Below are 15457 nucleotides of genomic sequence, written 5' to 3'. Positions count from 1 at the left end.
ATTCTGACAGGAATGAGGTGATATCTCATTGTAGTTTTGATTTGTATTTCCCTGATGATGAGTGCTGTTGAGCATCTTTTCATGTGTCAGTTGGCCATTTGTATGTCTTCTTTGGAAAAATGTCTGTTCATGTCTTCTGCCCATTTTTTAATTGGATTATTTTTTTATATTGAGTGGTATCAGTTCTTTATGTATTGATTTATTGGACATATTTGATATATATCAGATATATCATTTATTGGATATATCATTTGCAAATATCTTCTACCATTCAGTAGATTGCCTTTTGTTAATTGTTTCCTTCACTGTGCAGAAACTTTTTATTTTGATGTAGTCCCAATAGTTTATTTTTGTTTTTATTTCCCTTGCCTCAGGAGACATATCAGAAAAACGTTGCTATAGCCAAGGTCAGAAAGATTACTGCGTGTACACACTTCAAGGATTTGTATGGTTTCAGGTCTCACATTTAGGTCTGTAATCCATTTAGAGTTTATTTTTGTGTATGTTGAAAGAAAGTGGTCCAGTTTCATTCTTTTGCATGTGGCTGTCCAGGTTTCCCAACACCATTTGTTTAAAAGACTGTTTTTTTCCCATTGTACATTCATTCTTCCTTTGTCAAAGATTAATTGACCATATAATTGTGGATTTATTTCTGGCTTTTCTATTCTCTTCCATTGATCTATGTGTCTATTTTTATGCCAGTACCATACTGTCTTAATTACTACTGTTTTGTAATATAACTTGAAATCTGCAATTGTGATATCTCCACTTTTGTTTTTCTTTTTCAAGATTGCTTTGACCATTTGAAGTCTTTTGTGGTTTCATATAAATTTTAGGATTGTTTGTTCTAGATCTGTGAAAAATGCTGTTTTTAAAGCTAATATTCTGCAGGTCAAACGAAGCACACGTGTGGGCTGGGGACAGCTTGGGAGACGTGATGTGAGCCCCCTCGTTCTCCCTCCTGACTCCTCCCTCTGCCAACAGAGGCCAAATCATACCTCCTACAGCTCCACGTTGGATCTCGAGTGCCTCTCCCTGCTACCCTGGCATCATTACCTCTTTCAGGGACCTTACCAGTGGCTTTCCAACTAGCCTTTCCACATCTGTTACTCATTCCCTCCAGTTTCCAGGGTCATTCCACTGAAACCTGGATCTGGGCCGGACACTCACTCACTCAGCAAACTCATACTAAGAGGCTCCTAGGAGTCAGGTTCTGTACTGAGTGTCAGGAGACAGAATGATGACTGAGATATTGTGCCTCTTTACAGTCTAGTGGAGGAGCTAGAGCTACAAACAGAAAATTCTAAAATAATGTGAAAATGCAACAATATGATGGTGATAAACCAGGAGTCAATGGAAGTTGTTGGGGTGGGAGGAGGCAGCCAACCTATCTGGGCAGTGTCCTGAAAAAGGTGAGTCTCAAAAGATGATTAGCAGTTAAGCGGGAGAGAGGGGAGGAATGGAGATTTCTGACGAGACATGGAGGAAGCAACACGGCATACGCAGGAGTAGCAATTTAGTGTGGCTAGCCCTTGAAGTGCCAGGGAGGGAGCGGTGACGGCTGAATCCAAAAGTGGGCAGAGTCACCACCGAACACAAAGTAAAATCCCAAATCCTCTGACATCAGCAAGTACTTCCAGGTTTCTCCCACTGACGTCTCCGTGCTCCCCACCCCCAGTCTGCCCATGTACGCACTCTGCTTCCTGAGGACTGCTTATTTATCCCCACCTCTGGGCACTGCACCAACTCTCTCCTGCCTAGAATGTCCTCCCTGTCTGCCCCTTCCTCCAGCCTTTCTAAAGTAATTCAAAGTCTTCATTCCCAAGATTCTCCCTGCCTCGCCCCAGAACCACTCCCTCCTCACCCTCCTCCCCAGGGTTGCCCTGCTTGTGTTTGCACTCCTGTGTTCTCTTTGCTTCCCCTCTAGGGTGGGGGCTCCTGGACAGAAGAGAACAAATCCGCTTTACCCCCAAAACATGTCCCTTCATATAGTGAGTGCCACTATACGTATTGAATTAATTGGGGTCTTGAATACTAATGCCTCTTCTCCCAGTTTTGTGGCATAGCTGTTGGGAAGGAAAGAAGGCTCATTAGCTTGCCATCCTGAGGGGGACCCAACAGTAGCTCTCTGAGGCTCTGCGAAACAACTTCCCCAACCGCCAGAACTGCCGTTGCTATGGTTTCTCCCTCCCACTAGGAGTACTTAGGTGAATGCTGATTGAAGAACAGGGTTCCACTGGCCAAGGCCTTTTCAGGCCATTTTAAGAGGGGAAAAACTTGGTGAAATGACAGAACGCCTTGAAATTATTCCGATATCAGAGCGCCGTGAGAAAAACTCACCACAGTGAGAAATTAATTGTGAGACCGCAGCCAAAAATCTTTTTAGAGATAATGCTACAGATCTCATCCATCATTAACCAACCTCAGAAACGTGAAGATACTTGTTAACCTAAATTTATTTCTGGACATGACTTATTAGACACTAAGATGATTTATTTTTACTTTTTTGCTAACATAACTTTTAAATGTATGGATTCAGGATTAATGTGGCATTTTAGATTATAATTAGTACTCAGCTATAAGTAATTGCTTCTAAGCAATTACTAAGCAAAACTAAGAGATTAGTTTCCTATTCAAAACATACTAATACAAGCCAGCGTATACAAGACGGAGACTGTCCCTTCTGACTGGTAATCAGTTTCTAAATCTTCAATGTTCGAAAAATGGAAGGCATAAGCTGAGAGAAGAATTGATTGTTTCACGTTTAACTTCAGCCCTAAAAGAGACCTAGGAGTGGTCTTCTAGATTCTGCTCATAGAAGCCAGCTGTCCAACACTCATCAGAAACTAGTATTTAGGTCCAGTGCTAATACCAAAGAGATGCGCTTGGTAGAAAATGTGCCACAATCTCAAATTTACTTACAAGATGCTTGGGATTTTAAATTTTATCATACTGCACCTCTTCCCCATACATGACCGTTCTAACACAAACAGAAGATGGGCACCTCTCAGTTGGAACTAGTATTTATAGGGTCAGGATCTGACGTTTGCCCTGAAGCACATCCACATCTGTCACAATCGTGCTAAGCCCAGTTATAAAATCATAAGGATCAACTTAATGTAGACTACGGTCCATGGGTCCCCCGACACACAGCCCAGGAATCTGTGTTTCTAACAGATTTCTGAGTTGATTTTTATACAGCCAGCCTCAGTCCAGATGCCCATAGAGCAGGCAAATTTTCAAATGTCAGTGGGCCAGAGAATTGCCTGAAGTAATTTAGAATGTTTGTCCGGAGTCTAATGTGGTCGGCCTGGGGAAGCGGGGGGATTGACATTCTGACGTTTCCTTGGCTGTCCTCACACTGGTCTTCAGAAACACAGACACGTGCCATTTCAAGCAGGTGCTTTGAAAATAGCTGTACCTCCCTGACCTATCTCCACTCTGGAGACGCATCTGTAAAAGTTGGGCTGTGTTCCGCCCCAGAATGGCAGAAACTGCTATATAAGCAGCACAGGTCGAGTTGTCCCCTTTCGGCCCCTGGGGACGCAAAACAGGAGTGTGTCCATTCAGCAGCTTGCTCCACTCGGGGAAGGGGGTGAAGCTCAGGCAGTCGCCCTGCGTCACACCGTGTCGGCCGTGGCCTCGCTCTGCTCGGGCCTGAGCCTCTGCTCTCGACGGACGGCATCCCCCGTGGTCAGTCTGTTCTCCAGGCCGCTGAGCAGCTCTCTCAAACCCCCTGCGGTCGCCATCACTCTCCTCACGAGTCAAACCACATTCAAGACCGCTGATGAGTCTCTCCAGGGTCTACTTTCTGCCTTCATCCTACTCGGCTTTCTGCTTCCTTTGGTGCCACGAGCCTCGCCACTTTTCCTGCCAGCTCCTTTGCTTTGTTTCTCTGTGGCTATCTTCTTTCTCCTCTCTTTCCAAATGTTCTCCCTTGCCTTCTCCGATATAGACAAAAGGTCAGAAGCCAAGCCCATCACAAGGGGAGAGCCCAGTGTCCCAGTTTGCTCTGTGTCACAGCGGCCGCACCTCTTGGACTCGCAGACAGCCTCGGACGCAGATACCAAGCAGGTCTGAGGCCGAGAGCCACCGTTTCGAGGAAGGCGGTTGCCCGGCACGCATCTTCCCTCTAAGGACGGAAGTAGGTAGGTTGCTGGCTCCAGTTGTTGCTCCGTCCAGCTCCTCCTTCCTCCTAAATGCAAAGTGAGTCTCTTTAAATCGGAGATCCTAATCTCGCGAGTGTCTACTGCCCTAGGCATTGTACACGATGGGATGTAAACTTTCATGTTACAGAAGAGGAAACAGGCTGAGAGGGCCGAGGCATTTCATTTCAGGCCATGTAGTGGATACAGGAAAAAGCAAAGAGTTAAGGGGCACCCGGTGGCTCAGTCAGTTAAGCCTCCAACTTCAGCTCGGGTCATGATCTCACCGTCCAAGAGTTCGGGCCCGGCGTCAGACTCTGTGTTGACGGCTCAGAACCTGGAGCCTGCTTCAGATTCTGTCTCCCTCTCTCTCTGCCCCTCCCTCATGCACTCTCTCTCTCTCTCTCTCTTTAAAATTAAAATTAAGGGGCGCCTGGGTGGCGCAGTCGGTTAAGCGTCCGGCTTCAGCCAGGTCACGATCTCGCGGTCGGCGAGTTTGAGCCCCGCGTCGGGCTCTGGGCTGATGGCTCAGGGCCTGGAGCCTGTTTCCGATTCTGTGTCTCCCTCTCTCTCTGCCCCTCCCCCGTTCATGCTCTGTCTCTCTCTGTCCCAAAAATAAATAAAGGTTGAAAAAAAAAAAAATTTAAAATTAAAATTAAAAAAAAAAAACGTTAAAAGCAAAGACTCAAAATTGGGTGTCACTAACCCATTCTCCCATCGCACTGCTGGGAGTGACGGGGAAGCAGAGAGGGTGTGGACACCACGCCTCAGTTCTTCTTGAAGGCATTTTCCAAGGCCCTGTCTCATTTTCTGCCCTCACACACTACACTCTGGTGCACAGACCTGGTGCGAGAAAGGTACACAACAGCAAGGCTGAACGTGACCTGCATGGCGTGACACAAATAACCACGGTGGCTTTTTATTGTTGGTAGCATAACCACTGGATAAAAGTAATGCTCAAAATGCATATCATTAAAAGCAGAATATACATGTATTTTTTCAAAATAGCAATTACTTCTATCAAAGCTCATGATTCAAAGAAAATCCGGACTCATCCATGAGGAAAAACTTAGAAGACTATCACAAATAAGTTTTACATAATAGATCATTTGAAGTAACAAAAATTTCTAAAATCTTATCAAATGATATTTATAAAAAAAATTTAGAAAGTTTTTCAACATTATCTACTGTATAGTTTCAAATAATCAAGCAGGTTATTTCTGGCTCACGTAATGGTGGGTTAGTTTATCCAAGACAAACCCTACTGCTGAGAACATGTAGAGAAGGTGAACAATGTGAACAGACATGTATGAAACTTCCGAGAGCTACCAGAGTAGCAAAGACTTGAAGAGCCAAGATCCCAGCCAGAAAAGTGAACCATCTTATTCACAAGGCATCTGCCAATTTGTAAACAAACAAACAAACAAACAAAAACAAAGTTGAGAGGCTAAGAGGCTAAATAGAGTTTCTGGCAATCTCATGGGGCTAGGAGAACAAAAATTGAACTTGGGGGTCCACCAGAGGACAGGCCCTTGTAAATACCCCCACTCTTTCGGTCTGGACCTCCAAAGGGCTTACTAGGAGTCAGAGTAGCCTGACATCAGGCAACACTCACCAAGCCAAGTTTGAATCCGTTCAGACTTTGGATTGATGATACCGCACCTACCGTAACTGCTTTCCAGAAGCAAAAATAAATGCCCTCCAGACAAAGTTGACATCAGCCCGAGGCTCTAAGTTCCACTTTCAGATTCACCCTCCTATCAGCCACCATAGGTTCACTTACTACTCACAGTGCTGGTCTTGAACGCTCTCTTCATTTCTCACACTTCCGTGTCTTTATTTCTTTCACTTACTTATTGGTCACAATTTTTAAATAATATTTTGTTGAGAATTCTTATATCTGAAGAGGGAAGAAGAAACTTGTAGCATAGGTCTTCCTAGTATGTTGCCAGAAGTCAAAGTCACCTGGGAAAATCTTTTCTCTCAGTTTCCAAATCTCTTTAAAATCAAAATACACATATATCTAAAAAGTCTTCCCTGAGTCCTGAAGAGATGGTTCTCAAGTACATCCTTATCTCTTCTTTCCTTTTGTCTATATTATTATTTCTTACTATTTCTATGGTAAGTGAAATAAAACTCAAAACTAACAATTTCTCTACTTGTTACAAGGTTTCACAAAACATCTGGAGGAAGAGATTAGTACTGAACTCTAATCCAGGTTTCAAGAAGCTTCCCCCACCACCCCCCGCACCGTGTACTCCTTTGCCATGACCCACCCCGCCACGACATCTTAATTTAAATTTTGGACCAGTAATTCACAAAGAAAAAATAAATGACAAAGAGAATTAAAGAGGACACAACACATTTTCTAAAACTAAAAGTCTTAGGAATTGGTCAATGAGAAAAATCCTCTATCAGCCGCTTCATATAACATGTTTAATGTAATTTTTATGAACCTAAAACATGCTGACACCCTGATCTTGGGCTTTGAGGCTCCATGGTTTCAAAATTGAGGGGAAAATTTTGTTTTTTAAGCCACTCAGTCTCTGGCGTTTTGTTATGACAGCCCAAACTGATGAAGATAAGGAGTTTATCAATTTTATTACTATTTTCAAAGAACTAAACTTTAGCTTTGTTGCATTTTCTCCATTATTTGATTTCTAACTCATTGATTTCTTATCTTTATTATTTTCTTCCTGTGCTTACATTGTTTCATTTTTCTTTTTTTCAAGCTTCTTAAGGTAGAAATGTAGATGATCAATTTTAAGCTTTTCTTCTTTTTCTAATGTATACACTTAAAGTAAAAAATTTATCTCTTAGCACTGCTTCAGGTGCATCCTGCAGATTTTGAAGTTTTTCATTTTCATTCATTTTATTTATTTGAAGGATCTCTTATGATTTTTTCTTTTACCCATTTATGTTTGTTTAATCTCTAAATATCTGGTATAGAAAATACCAAATATAGATAGATAGTAGATAGGTAGGTAGGTGGATAACTAATTTAATTCTGCAAAGGTCAGAAAATATACTCTGTGATTTCCATTCTTTGAAATTTATTGAGGCATGTTGCATAGTTCAGCATGCTTTCTCTCAGCAAACATTTCATGTGCACCTAAAAAATGTATATTATGCAGTTGCTGGGCATAGTGTTCTATAAAGATAAATGAGGTCAAGTTAGTTGATAGTATTATTTTGATGTTCCATATCCTTGCTGATTTTTGTGTAATGTTCTATCAGTTGCTCAGTTATTCTAACTATGAATATAAATTTGTCATTTCTCTCTTTGGTGCTTTCAATTTTGCCTTATGTATTTTAGAGCTCTGTTACTTAGTGCATACACATTTAGGATTGATGTCTTCGTGATGAAATGATCCGTTTGCCATTTGTCTCTTTAATTTGTCTTTTTAATTTGTCTCTTTACTTCTGGTAATCTCCTTGTTTTGAGGTATATACTGAATGGTATAGTGACTTGAGCTTCTCTGTGATTTGGGTTTGTATATTCCTTGTATATATTTTTCCAATCCTTTTACCGTTCAACCTATTTGTGAGTCTGCTTCTATTGACTGTTTTTTTCCTCCTGATTATGGGTCTCATTTTCCTGTTTCTTCATATGGCTTGTAATTTTTTACTCAGTGCTGATTTTGCATACAAAAGGATTTCCTGGGGGTGTTTTGTTTTTGTTTTTCCAGTGAGTGCAAGTCTTTTTTTTTCTGATAGGTGGCTAGAATGAAGATTTGATCATGCAGATTTATCAAGAGTCAAATTGATCTGGGGCTGAGCTGTAGTGTTAATTAAATTGGGTGTACCTCTGGGGGCTCCTGGGTAACTCAGTCGGTTGGGCGTCCGATTTCGGCTCAGGTCATGATCTCCTAGCTCATGAGTTTGAGCCCCGCATCTGGCTCTATACTGACAACTCAGAGCCTGGAATCTGCTTCAGATTCTATGTCCCTCTCTCTGTGTCTTCAGATTCTGTGTCTCCCCCACTTGTGCTCTGTCTCTGTCTCTGTCTCTCTCTCAAAAATAGAGGGGTGCCTGGGTGGCTCAGTCAGTTGAGCATCCAACTTTGGCTCAGGTCATGATCTCATGACTCGTGAGTTCAAGCCCCTCTGCTGACAGCTCAGAGCTTGGAGCCTGCTAAGGATTCTGTGTCTCCCTCTCTCTCTGTCCCCTCCCCCACTCATACTCTGTCTCTCACTCTGTCTCAAAAATACATAAACATTTAAAAAAATATTTTTTTAATTTTTTTGAATTGAGTGTACCTCTAATATCTGATGGAAAAAGGACATTTGCCATTCAGCCCAACCTCAGTTTCCTACACATCCACTGTGGAGTGGCTAGTCTCTTCTATCTTGTCATTGTTTGACACAGACATCATATAGTGTGGGCTCACTTTGACTCCAACTGTAGCACCACTCCAAAATTCAAATAGTGTGAAACTGTGTAATTCTTGGTTGTCTAGACTTGCCTACACTGACACTTTTGCAGTAACACTGTGCAGGGGGAGGGGGCCAGGAGGGAGGGAGGTTGATTATTAAGCCAAGCTATTTATTTTTGCATTTGAAGCACTTCTAAATTCCAATCTGTCTGGCAACCTATATTGTTATTAGTGTCTTGACTGATGTTTTCCTCAACTCTATAAAATCTCTTCATCTACAGGAGGCCTGCTTCTCCACCTTCCCACAAATCAGGAGCTATTCTCCAGATATGAAAGCAGTTGTGGCTCTCCGCTCACCATCACTTCCTATAAGTCAGTTCCACTAAGCTTAATCTGCCCACTTTTCTTTGACAATTGCCAATAGACTTTCATTTTAGCAGGGTTTTTTGTTGTTACCATAGGAATAATGGTATTTTTCATTCTATACTCTAATTTGAAGCAGAGCCATAATACTGTTTGTAATAGCAAAAGATCAGAAACATGGAATCATGGAAAATTACATGGCTTTTAATTAAATTTTTATATAATCATATAAGGAATACTATGAAGCTATGTGAAAGATGAGGAAGCTCTTTATTTGTTTGCAGAAAAAGATTTCCATGATATATTAAGTGAGAAAAGCAAAGTGTACAATAGGGTGTACAATGCTCTACCTTTCGTATAAGAGAAGGAAGAAAAATCATCTATATATAGACTCATATAGATTCATATCACATACGAACATCACAGATCAGTTTTCACATCTGTAGAATGACATTAAAAATGCTTTCCTCAGAGTTATGCAATAAAATAAACATAAAACATTTGGCTCACTTCATGATATCAAGTTCTAGATAAATGATTAACACAATGACCTTTGCATTGGATTATCCCAGAGATGCCTTCATTTATGTTACACACTCGAATTAGTTATTCAAATATGTTACGTTTGCAGTGGTCTATTTTTTCCTTTTGTAAATTACAAGCAGGGACTGTATCTTTCCAAGGCCTATCCATCTACTAACCTAGTATGTAATGTCATATAGCCTGTAAGAAAAAAAAAATGAGTGTTTCCCATCACATGGTGCTTGAGATGATACCAAGACCCTCCAGACTGACCACTACCATCTTTGTTGACGGTACACACTGTGAACGAGGCCCCCATAGTACTAAGAGAAGAGCCCTGTACTCTTAATTCCTCACTATCACTGGTTTATTTCAAAGGCAAAAAAGAAATCATAAAAGACGTTATGCTTATTGACTCCTCTTACCCAGAGCACCATAATTCAATCCATACTTTTGACCATAAAAGTCTCCATCTGGTTCTTTAAACACATAATCTGTTAAAAAGGCTGATCCATGACTTTTGAGCGGACTAGACATTACAGCATTACATGCATCTGTTTTTGACAATCCTATCAAGTTAGCGAAAGACCTAACCAAATGTTGCTCTTGCTTCTCACCCGTCCCACGAACCCAACATACTCAGATGGGAGAGGGGCATTCACACCGCATACTCAGATCGGAAAGAGGCAACAGGGAAGCAGATCTAATGGAAGGAGGTCATTTACCAGCCGGAACTAAAGTTCTTGAGCGATTCGACCACCAGTAACTCTCATCAGCTTGGGGTTTCTGGGACCTTGAGTCTGGGAACTCAAATACAACACAGCAGAGCTGGGAGGCTGCTCGGAGGGCCCAGATATCACTCCCTCGGTACACTCTTCACCTAGGCCACAGTGATATGTCTGTTTCTCTGGAAACGGAATGGCACAGTGACTTTCCGGCTTTTTGTGACAGGGATCTACAGCAAGAAGTACACTTTACATCGGGTCCAGTGCATACGTATGGATGTGAGTATGAAAACACAGGAAATATTTCATGAAACGTTTCATAGAATGTTGCTTAAACCCTAAGAGCAATTCATTCTGATATTTTCTATTCTGTCCTATTTCATTTAATTTGGTGGGGGCATGGGGAGGAAAGAAATTTATTTCTCAGGACAAGCAACACTGGACTAGAAGAAAAGATTATCCTTTTATCTCCCACTATCTTCCAAGTACGTGCATTTTACAAAAACTTCCTGGCAAGTCTTCCCAGCGCCATCTACTGTACCCTCTGGGTATTGCAAGTGACCCCCCCCCCTTTTTTTTTTCCCCTGGCACAAAGATATTTTTTTAAGGATGAGATTGTATCACAGAGCTCTACACACCAACATGTGCATAGAACACAGAACAGAAATGACTCCCCCAACACAGAAATGACTCCAAAATAGTTTAAGAAGTTTAGACTAATAGCTAACACACAAACCCAGTTCTGAATTGTCAGACCAAAGACTTCACATCCAATTCCAGAAGAGGGGCTTTCTAAGTCAGAGAACATCCATCTGATTGGAACCTCAGTAGCAAAACTGTCTGTGTAATCAGGGATTTCCAGAGAGTGACAAATTTAAATTCAGGACATTCTACACTAGCATTTCATAGAAATCTGCTGTAGTCTATCAAATACAATAACCAGGGAATCTCTCTGTAGTCCCTTGTCAAACCTCTGTCTGTGATTTTTTTACTAAGCAACTCATGAGTGTTTACTGTGCCCTAACTTATTCCAAAAGCTCTTTAAGATGATTTGTAACACAAACTAAAATGTAGAAATCTCTTTTGTTCCTTTGTGAATGGTGCAGAACTTCCATTTTGATAAGTCATCACAGCTTACAGAATTTAATTTTTATATTCACCAGAAATAAATTTTATCTACCAGTTTGCCTGTGGATTGATAGCTCTGGATTCGTTTCTGACAAACATGTGCTCTGATACAAATACATTTGGAAGTATCTTTGTAATTTCTCCATCATCTGCTTAAATAATCATAAAAGAGCTACACTGATGTATTTGCAAGTAAGAGCATACACTCCTCCAGTAAAACAAAAGAAATCAACTTATTTTACTACTGCCTTGCCACTGAGACACATTCAGCACCATGAATCTCCCCCAAATATTTTATGTGTGAATATAAGAATAGAATGAGGAACATGGAAAAACTTACAACAGTTTTAGTCACACTCAAAAGCTGGCATTTTTATGAGGTGACTTTAATTTGAAAGTGAAGAAAAGAATAAATTATTGAAGTCTGAGATCTTTTTTCTTAACTCTTTGAATGTAACAACTGATTTTTTTTTCCCCTAAGTGATTTGACATTAACAATTTTCAGGATACATAAATAAGGGTGTGGGTCAATGATGCAGAGGGAAATCATAGGGAAATGGCATTCTCCTGTAATAATTATTCACAAAAATTTTAAAGGCTTACTTTTAAAGATCACTCCTGCTTTTAAATCATATTATCATATGTAAGTAATTATTAATTACCCAGATATGCCAAGGGTTCATTATATCTTCAGTTTCCGACTGCTATTTTGAAGGAGGCTGAACTTTCTGGAATTTTTGCCAATTATTAATATGATGAATAATATTTCAATAGCCAAGTCAAGAGAGTGGGTCTAGACCAGTAGCTAACGACTCTAATAACTGATAGCTAAGAGACATTCAATGATTCTAACTCTTCCTAAAACTGCCAAGGTTTCGGACAGGGACTCCATTCTCTCACAAGTCTCTTCTTGTCTTGAAATATTTTCTGCTATCTCCTACATATGATTTGTGTGTCAGAAATTTCACTGAGACATTTTTTATATGCATTCAGATCATCCTTCCCAGAGGGCATCCAAGGGGCTGCCCCATTAGGCAGCTGGCAAGCAATCATCCATTAAAATATGTGAAGAAATATCATTTTTCTCACACTGATTTCTTACACAAGAACAACTTCTTTCCTTCTGGTCCATTTATAAAACAGCTGTCAAATTAAAACCCTGAATAGCTTCAAATATTCACATTTCACCTTACAACCTGACAACTGCATCACTTTAAATGCCTGCATACAAGTTCAACTCAATTATAAACACCTGGGGTTTGCCTGCTTGCTACTAAGCATGTACGTAAAAATATTCATCATATGTGTCTCTGACACTCCAAAGTGACAACGTGTGGCTGTAACAGATCTCATCAGTTAAGCATCAATAGCTACTCGCTACGTGCCCGAGTTTCCCTGGGAATTGCTTCATTCAAGACCGCTTCAGGAGACACCAGAGTTTTTTCCATAAAGCCGAGTCAAAAAACATTCTCTATATTGTTCAGTGCCTGCAGGTTAAGACGACAGAGGTATACCAATCAAGGAGCAGGCACGTGCGGGGCATCTGCTATGCTCCGGGCCCCGGGAAGCCTGGAGTGGAGGGCAGAGCTTTCTCCAGGGGCTGGTCGGTTTAAAGATGAAGACGTCTGAAAACAGGGGACAAAATTAAGGCTTATTTTCAGTGTTTCCATTTAACAAAGTAATGCTTTTAGCCCGAAGGAAAAAAAGACAGCAATAGGATTATGCTATTCACAAAATGATTACAGGATTTACAAAACTATTAATTTGTGGTGTGACCTCCTAATTGTAAGTCTAAGCTCATGTGGACATAACTTTAAATATCCCAACTTTTTTTCCATCGTACCTCTTCTTTTCTTCCTCCTCTACTCTGGAAGACACAAAAATATATATTTAAGATGTTCTGTCTTGAAGAAATTCAAGTCTGGTAAGGAAGAAAACACCAATACAGAAAACAATACAAATCACACAAAACAGAATAAAATCAGGTCGAGACTTAAGAGCTGCAGGAAGCCTAGCTACGTAGCCCCAAATAGGAGCAGCTGTGATATACAATTAGCCCACAACGCACACTAATTATGCAAATCAGGAGAGTAAGTCCGGGAAAACAAGGAAAAGGAAGTTGAACAGCAACCTATAATCAGGAGACACACACTAAAACCTAAGGTGAAATTTTTCAATGGGGGAAAGTGACTCAACTTGCAGTCTCCAAACCACCTTTACCAGCAAGCTTCCTACGATGGTTCTAGACCCTTCCTTCATTCTGACCCAAGCAGGGCTCTAACCGGTTCCTAAACAGTGCTGTTCCAGAAAGTAACTGAAGGGAGGAGCCAGCGGCCGGCTCCACAACGTCCACCCCCTCCACCCCGGCCCCCGTGCCCCCCACCTTCCACCCTGAGACGCCTCCTACCTCAACTGTGACGTGCGCTCAGACCCAGCAGGTTCATTCCTCCACTCCACCCGGCTTTGCCTTGTAATTTCTAAAGAGCCGGTTCATCACATATCTCAGATGGGCCATGCAAGGGCTTTGGGCAACTCTTGGGCCTCTGTCTCTTCATGAACAGACACTCCCTCCTAGACTAAGACTCAGAGCTGGAAGGTGGGGTCGCAACCACGGGGAAAAGCTCACATTCGCCCATACAAGAATGGCCTGAGTTGGCCCATGGCGACGGGGCACCAGTCTTACAAGGAAAAGTTAAGGCTTTCACGCCAATGGTGATAATCATGGGAAATCCGTTTTTGAGGCTGGATCTGCGCTGTCAGGATGAATCATCATCTTTGCTTAACATAACACTGAGCCTGAGAACGGCTTGCCCACCCTTCCACACTGGCCGCTCTTTGCAGAAATCAAGGTACCTGGGCAGTGACAGCCACCCACAATAGCTTGGCGCTATTTCCCCAACGCGTCCTGCTCTGGCAGTTTCGGTGCTCCATCCACTGGATTTGTGCACATCCCCCTTCTGTCAACCTGCATCTCGAGACAGCGAAATACCCGACCAAATGGGAACCATGAGACTTCCTAATGCTGGATGAAGCTTCCGGGAGAACTGAGCGGGCCCAGGATCCGCCCCCCTTTCATGGTGTGCGCGTGCAGGGAAAGGAGGGGTGGGTAGATGTCATTCATAGCCTCTATTTTCCGAATCGTCTGGGTCGCCCCCGCCCCAAAGCGAGCAACTAACTGCCTTGCGATTTCTCCGCTGCGGGAGGAGGAGGAAGCGGCAGGGCCCAGGGGGGCACCGTCTGCCGGGGCGCGCATGGCGGCACGTCCAGGGCCCACGGAGACGCCCGTGCCAGCCTCGGCAAGAGCAAGACTTGTCTCCCCCAGCCGCCTCCGACCCTAGCCCTTAGCATATTGTTGAGCGTGGTCGAATCAAAAAGGGAATCCAGGCAGGCGCTGGCTGAGTTTGCCCGTGAGATTCTGGGGGGAGAAAGAAGCAGGGACTTGGCCAGCCCTGGTGGCCCACCCGCCTGCCACTCCGAACCCAAAATCCAAGGCGGGAACAGACCCTGTGTCGCCGCCCCGCAGCGGAACTGGAACCTCCACAGCCTGAGCTTCAATCTTCAAACCGTCGGGAACTCCTGTTTTCCCAATAATTAAAAAACAAGTAAAGCAGAGCTTTAAATACAAGAGTACTCTTTGGACTAAAGCAGAATAACAATAACAGCAACAACGACTGTCCTTTAACCCCACCCATCCCCAAAATGCGGGGAGCCGAGGCTTGGGGCTTTGCGTCCTCCTCTGGTCGCCAGGTCCAGCCCCCCGCCGCTCGGACCCTGGGCGGAGGGGCTGGGGGGGCGGGGAGTGGCGCGCACGGCGCTCAGGGGTGCTTGGGGCACTGTGCGGCCCGGGCTCCCCGGGACCTCGAGGGGCGATGGGGGGCGTCGGGGTCCCGGAAAGCCCCGGCTACGGGGGAGGCCCCGCGCGCCCCGCCCGCAGCAGGGGAGGGAGGCCGGGCAGCGAGGTGCCGCCCCCTCCGTAACTTTCTAAATGGCTTTGGGGGAAGAGGCGGAGTGTCGGGTGCGGTTAAAAGGCGTCGCTGGAGCAGGCAGGTGTCGAGGACCCGTAGCGCCCGGCGCGCTCCGCACTCCGGGACTCCCAGCCAGTCGGCGGCGCCCCAGCCCGCAGCGAGCGCGGAGGCGGCCCCGGCCAGGACCGGCCCAGACCCCGCCAGAGCGCCCCGCCGCCACCCGGGACCCCCTCG

Source organism: Prionailurus viverrinus, chromosome A1, assembly GCF_022837055.1.
Source record: "Prionailurus viverrinus isolate Anna chromosome A1, UM_Priviv_1.0, whole genome shotgun sequence".
Taxonomy (NCBI): domain Eukaryota; kingdom Metazoa; phylum Chordata; class Mammalia; order Carnivora; family Felidae; genus Prionailurus; species Prionailurus viverrinus.
This window is presented reverse-complemented; position numbering follows the sequence as displayed.